This window comes from Drosophila hydei, unplaced genomic scaffold (genome assembly GCF_003285905.1).
Source record: "Drosophila hydei strain 15085-1641.00,03,60 unplaced genomic scaffold, DhydRS2 tig00000063-arrow-pilon, whole genome shotgun sequence".
NCBI lineage: Eukaryota > Metazoa > Arthropoda > Insecta > Diptera > Drosophilidae > Drosophila > Drosophila hydei.
Genome location: NW_022045657.1, coordinates 2364586 through 2371351, shown reverse-complemented (window position 1 = coordinate 2371351; position 6766 = coordinate 2364586). Strand labels below are relative to the sequence as shown.

At 40.5% G+C, this 6766-nt stretch overlaps 1 protein-coding gene across 1 annotated transcript in view; it reads right to left on the bottom strand.

The window, feature by feature from the left end:
- Window positions 1-382: 382 nt before the first annotated feature.
- The window catches only part of LOC111604897 (nuclear RNA export factor 1), a 31999-nt gene continuing 25615 nt past the window's right edge, over window positions 383-6766 (bottom strand). The window contains exon 4 of the mRNA XM_030222769.1: window positions 383-455. The gene's annotated coding sequence lies outside the window, so the exon portion shown is untranslated. The remainder of the gene's footprint in view (window positions 456-6766) is intronic.

The window sequence follows — 6766 nt, the reverse complement described above, 5'->3', positions numbered from 1 at the left end:
ACATATATTTTTGAAATATGCTTGTGACTAATTTAATTTATTTGCTATTGTTGTTTGGGAATTGTGGGATTTCCTTCGGCTGCTGCTGCTGCTGCTGCTGCTTTTCTAGGTTTTCATTGTTGCTTGTAAAATTCTTTGAAGCATTTTCGTTTGCTGCTCTCGTTTTAGCAATTGCCCTGCCATTGATTTCACTTAGAGCCCATTGTTGTTGTTACTAGCCACCAAAGAGCTATGACCATGAGCGTTATGGGAATTTTCTAAGTTGCGTCTTGTTCGTTTTCTCATTTGTTATTTATTTTTTGTTTGCTTCAAAATAAATTGCTTCAATTTTGTCATAAAAATGAAAACTTTTACAATTAAGAGTTTACCTTTTTATTTATGAGCTGCGGATGCCATGGCAATTGCCATGCTTGGCTGACTCAAGGCGGGGCATGCAACGGAAATGGTGACAACAACTGAAACGGAAATGTTGATAAATTAGCGCCATCTAGCGTTCGCCATGTCGTCTCACGATAAGCAATTTATAAAGCTTACTTATATGTGGGCTATACTTAACTCTTACTTATATACGCTCTAGAGTGCATGCACTGACAGAAATAGTTTAGAGTGTTGTGCTCAGATTATGCATATGGGATTTGTGGCTGATCGCATAATACATATATGAAATCTATAGACAAAAGTCCAATATTTATTTAATAAATACGAATTATATACACTTTTCACTCTACTTAAAACAAGTAGAGAGAGGGAGAGAGGGAGAGGGGGAGAGTACGTTGATTAATTCAATTTGATTTCATTGTGCACATTACAAAGCATTTACCATATATCAATTTTTCCAATCTCTTACTGCCACACACACACACTCATCTATATAGATATATATATGCATGTATATAGATATATAGCATTGATTTTGGCTTTATGCATATTTTATGCCGCTGGCAAATGGCAGCTGCCGCCCACTGAGACACCCACACGACCTTCGCCAAGCAGGAAAATACAAATGTGTGCGTGTGTGAGTGTGTGTCCAATAATTTGTTGTGCATGGCAATGCCAAAATATGCAACCCACAGCGCAGATAATAAATTGAATTAAGAGAAGCAATAAAAATGAATAAAATCAATGAAGAAAAAAAAAAACATAAACAGAAATGAAGAAAAAAATAAAGTTTTGTAAATTGCGCTATTCGTCTGCTGGCAGGCAACTAATTTATGGCATTTACAAGACGACAACAACAACATTTTTGCACATCAGCAATTTCCACTGGTTGCAGCGGCAAATTAGCCAGCCAACAACTGCCACAACCGCGCAGCAACAGCAGCAGCCGCGTGCATAAATTTTGCAACAGCAACAGCAACGGCAGCAGCAACAAAAAGAACAGCAACTGCAACTGCAACTTCAAATGATTTGCCTGTTGCTGTTGTTGTTGTTGCTTGTATCTGTCGCTTGTTTTTGCTTAAATTATAGACATTTGACTGGCTGTGCAACAGCATTTGGCATGCAATTTTTCTTGCTTATTTGAATGAGTGACTCGCATTTGGATTTGCATTCGCATTCGCATTCGCATTCGCATTCGCATTCACATTTCTTAGAACTTCCTGAAACTTTGCCTTACAATATTTGTAATTAAGCAATTTGTTTCGAGGGCGTCGCAACATTTCCGCTGGCCAATTGATTGAGCAGCCAGCGAGTCTCTTGCAACGGATGTGCCCATTTGGCTCTTGCCACATGCACCAGCGACAGCAACAGCGGCAGCAATTAGTGGCAAGCGACAGGGCAGCTCTTGGCCAAAGTTCGGCACAAAGTTCCTACAGTTCGTATGTGCAATGCAGCAGAATTTGCAGCTGCCTACGCAGAGCTGTTGCACTGAGCGAAATAGTCCATGCACTTTGCTAAAAAGATAACTAAAAGCGTAGCATTGCATGGCTCATGAACCAGCAGCTCAGATATAGAGCTTAGTTTGCTCTTTCGAAACGAACACTACTTTTGTTTCGAGTGTATTTGACTTGTGCACATGCATACATACATATATGGCTGCATTTTTCGATTGATTTCATTTGTCACGACATTTGCGTCCTTATTGAGCGACGTTTCAGGCAGCATCTTCTTGGCCACATTTTCTTGTCAATATTGATTTTTCATTGCGCTCGCTGCCAGCAGCGGCAACATCAACATCAACATCAACAACAGCAACAGCCACAGCAACAATAACAACAACAATAATAATAATAATAAAAAGAGCGTAGAGCAATATAATTGGAATTTGAAATTGGAAATTGGATATTTTGCAATGAAAAGACCACACAAAAAAAGAGAAGTGAATAAAACGAAGTCACAAAGCAACAGCAACAGCAACAGCAACAACAATCAGTAGCAGCAGCAACATGTGAGTATGTATTTGATTTTGATTATTTATTCAATGAGCGTTTGCCGTTGTATTTGGCTTCATTGTGTGCATGTCCAGCGGACAAGTGAACTAATGGAACCAATGGGGCATCAATGGCTATGCCCCAGACCCCTTGCCAAGTGAACATGTGTGCCATACATTAGTCTGCCTATAGCCCGACATCACACAAAGGCCAATTTAATTTGAAACACAGCAACGTTGACTGACGGATGGAATGATGGACAGATGGGCAGACGGACAGGTTATAAAGGCAGTAAGTCGCCAAGAACTTGCAGCGAACAAACGCAAATAACTCAATCGAAATTGAACTAAAACTAAAACTAAAACTAAAACTAAATTTTAACTGCTGCTGCTGGCTGCTGGCTGCTGCTGATGTCGTTCAAGTTGTGCATTCAAATCAATCGAAAAAACATTAAAACTTGCTCCAGCCATTGTTAAGAGTTCTTGGTCTTGCCAGCAGTCGAGCAGAGCTAAGTGCTTAAGTGAAATAAACTTTTAAATTATATAACGAAAACCAGTAAGAATTAGCTAAAGCGAAAACAATATATAACTTGGACGATCGATAAAAGCAATGAAAAATAATCAAATTACACTTGAATATGTTAATAGCTCCATTAAAGGGGCTTTACTTTAGCTAGTCGTGGACTCGATTGGGGCCCATAATAAATTGAGAGATAATTGGAAAATCAAGATTAAGCAAATGGAATGGCTCATGTCGAGTCTATATATTGCAGCTTTTATACGAGTATGTAAATACATTGATAATCGCAGTCGACCGACTTCCTGGCTGAATAAACATGATATGATAAAAAATCAAGTAATCAAAGCGACTTGACTCAGCGTTTATATACAAAGCTAATGAGAAAACACTCGAATAATCAAGTTGCAATCGGATTAGGTCAGAGAAGATAATCAGAGGGCAAAGGGCTTCATAGAAATGATGATGAGAGAGGCAGAGGTAACATGACTTGAAAGGTTTATCGAAAAGCAATTTAATTTCCACTTTACTTTAAATTTAATTTCTACTTGAAAAATTTGCCATCAATTTCTACATCAAATGACCTTGACTAATTTTAGAAAATATTTCTACTTGACTTAAGATACATCTCTTGGCCTCAGCTGTATGTGGGCACAATAGATTACAATTATGTTTGGGTCTTTTACATTTGAAAAGCAAACACAAACTAACCCTACAACGAGGGCGACCCATAGCAGCACGTACAATATGATGTCCAGCTGTATGCCCCCATAGAGACCGTAGGAAACATTTGTCAGATAGAAAACTTGCCCAGCAGAAGTGCCTCGAGCATAATAAAATTTAAAGTTGATTTCAAATGGGTTTTTTCAGGCTTGGCCTTTGGGTGTGCGGGCAATTATAATGCGCCGTAGTTACGCCAGACAGGCTGCATAAATATTGAAATTAAATAATAACAAATGCCACAGAATAAATAAGCCAGCCAACTGTAAAAATAATACGTAACTTCAGCTATCGTAAAAAATGACGAACACATACGTTCGAAATTCCAACTGAATGTATAATATAATATTTTAATATTTAACGTGTGTTTTCTAACATTTTTGTACTCGACTGTTTGGAAATGTGTCGCCCAATGGGGCTGGTTTAAAGCGAAGCGCTAGTGGCTTCTGGGGCAGCCCCGGAGTTATTTTAATTTCCTTTACGAGGGCAACTCGCATTTTTTTTCGAGAAACCAATAATGCCGCACTTCAGCGGGCCATAAAAGTGGCATAAAAATGCAAAACGAAAGCTAAACGCAACGTCCCGCTGACCCACCCAACCACCTGAAAACCCCACTGGCAGCGTTGGCGGTGGTGGTGGTGGTGTTGATGGTGGTGGTGGTGCGTCGTGCGCTGCATAAAAATAAGTAATATCGTAAAAATTACAGGAAATAAAAATCGCTACGTAAATACGTGCAAGTGCAGGAGAGCTACAGCAACAGCAACAGCCCATGCTGAAGCCAGAGCCCAGGCCAGACACGAAGGTGGAGCCGGAGCCCGAGTTGGCCAACTTTCTCGCCGTCTGAAATTGGCAGTAAAATTATGGCAGAAAGCGCTGCGAAAAATGAGGAAAATTGTAACAGACACTGAGGCGGTTGGCAGAAACGTGAACGCAAACAACTGTTAAATATTTGGTCAGCCCGAATGCCAGTTGAAGTTCAAGTTGGCTGCGACTCACGCTGTATTTCAATAAGCCAAATAACAAGTATACGCCACATGCACATAAGGGACTTCAGTTGCCATGAATTATTCATGTAGCTCACTTTTTGGCCAACATCCAGTATAATTGCTATGTAGAGTCATACCATATCCTCAGGTCTTGGCATCTTATTAGTCGCAAGGCAATTGTGTTTAGTTAGGTTTTTAATCCAAACAAGCCAAGATACTCAGTCAATTACGACAACTATGAGAATACAAAATAGCTAGCTATAACAATGTACATCCATGTCAGAGACATTTTCTTTACAACATCAGCAATGCAATTGAATTTCCAATTACACGGTGAATGTCTGCGTGTGTCTGTGTGTGTAAGACCCATAATCATTTCAAATGGCAAATTATGACAGCGAGTAGGGGCCACAGCAAAAGCAACAGCAACAACAGCAACATAAACGAATGACAAGCAAATGAAATGAGCTTTTAATCAATTTCCGGTATTAAAGCGCAGACAATCATTCAACAATAATTGCTGTTGTTGTAGTTGTTGCTGTTGCTGCTGCTGCTGCTGCTGCTCATGCTGCTGATGTTGCATTTAATTAACAAACAATTTATATTCATAAACCTCAATCGGTCACATGCAAATGCACATGAAACCTGGGCACATGGCAAACAGAATAAAAAGAAGGGAAAAATAATTTGTCCGCAGGGGCAAACAGAATTCGATTTGGTAAAGCGAATATACTCTACAAAAAACAGCTCAGCTAAAAAGTAGCTGCATTCAAATTGAAAGGTCAGCTTAAGCTGTGCACAAACTAAAAGACTTTTCTACCTCAAATTCAAATAAAACAGTTAACACTTGAATAAAGCAGTTAATATAATTATGATGGGCTTGTAGCTTGTAAATGATTAAAAGACAGCAATATCGAAAATTAGAAATTAAATTAAATTTCATCTCCTAATTGCTCTGCACTTGTATGACAGAATTGTTCACAGTGTCTGTGCGCAGCAAGCTGACTGATAAAAGCAATATGCTTCCGTCAAGGGTATGCAAATTATAACAAATATTGTGGATGTAATAAATATTGCAAATGCGTGATAGGCAATACAAAACTGAGTGTGTATATGTCTGTTTGTTGCGAGGCTATGTAGCAGAACTAAAAGCAAAAAACGGCATGAAACAAGCGCCCAATGTGCAACATGGCAGCCCATAGGCGGCTGCCTACCTGACTGCCTCAATGGCTGCCTCGCTGGCACCTCGCTCATGCCACATGGCAAATCTGTTGTAAGACGGACGCGCAGCGGGCAGCCAACAAAGCGCCACATTGTTGATGTTTGTATTGTTGTTGCTGCCACGTGTTGGCAACATATGCGGGCCACATCAACAACAGGCCAGCGCAGCAACAGAAGCAGAAGCAGAAGCATGGCCACAATTGGACATGGCCATTGGCTGGACCTCGGCTGGGTTTTGGGGCGGTGGGTGCAGCTATCATGCGATGTGTGAAAATGGGCGGAGCGAACGCTCGCCAAAATTCCTAATGCCCCTGACACACAATTAACCCCGTGACCAACGCCAATGCTCGGATGCGAGAGAGCGGGCTTAGCGAATCATTAATTAAACCTGGCGAAAACATACACCAAGAAATTATTATAATGGACGCATGGGAAATAAGCGAAAAAACCTTTGCGAACCAGCTAATTAGCATGCTTGAAATTTGTTGCCAGTTGCCGGAGCTGTCGCAAGGGGCGTCACACTGCTGGGGCAGAGGGGCAGCCCAATTTTTGTTTGTCCAATTTAAGCCTGCACGTTAACAGAAAACGAGAAAATGCCGCAAATAAGCGGACAGGCTGCCACAGACAACAACTACAGACGTCACGGGTCGCCCCAAAAGGGCAAGCAAAATTAAGACCAAAGGTCAGCCAAGCAAGCAGCACAAGTATGCCCACAGACAGATCCAACAACAAATACCAAAACAGAGACGACGCCAAGTAAACAAAGGTAATGCTCCAAAATACAAGACCACAAGAAGAGCTCCGCAGAGAAGTGAAATAGAAGAGAAATGACAGCAATCCTGATTATCCACTTACGCCTACTGTTAAGCTGACTTTGGAACTTTTAAGTATCATATTTTACTGAGTCCAACGAAATTCCATTAAAATTCTTGCGTATTAGACTATAGGCCACGG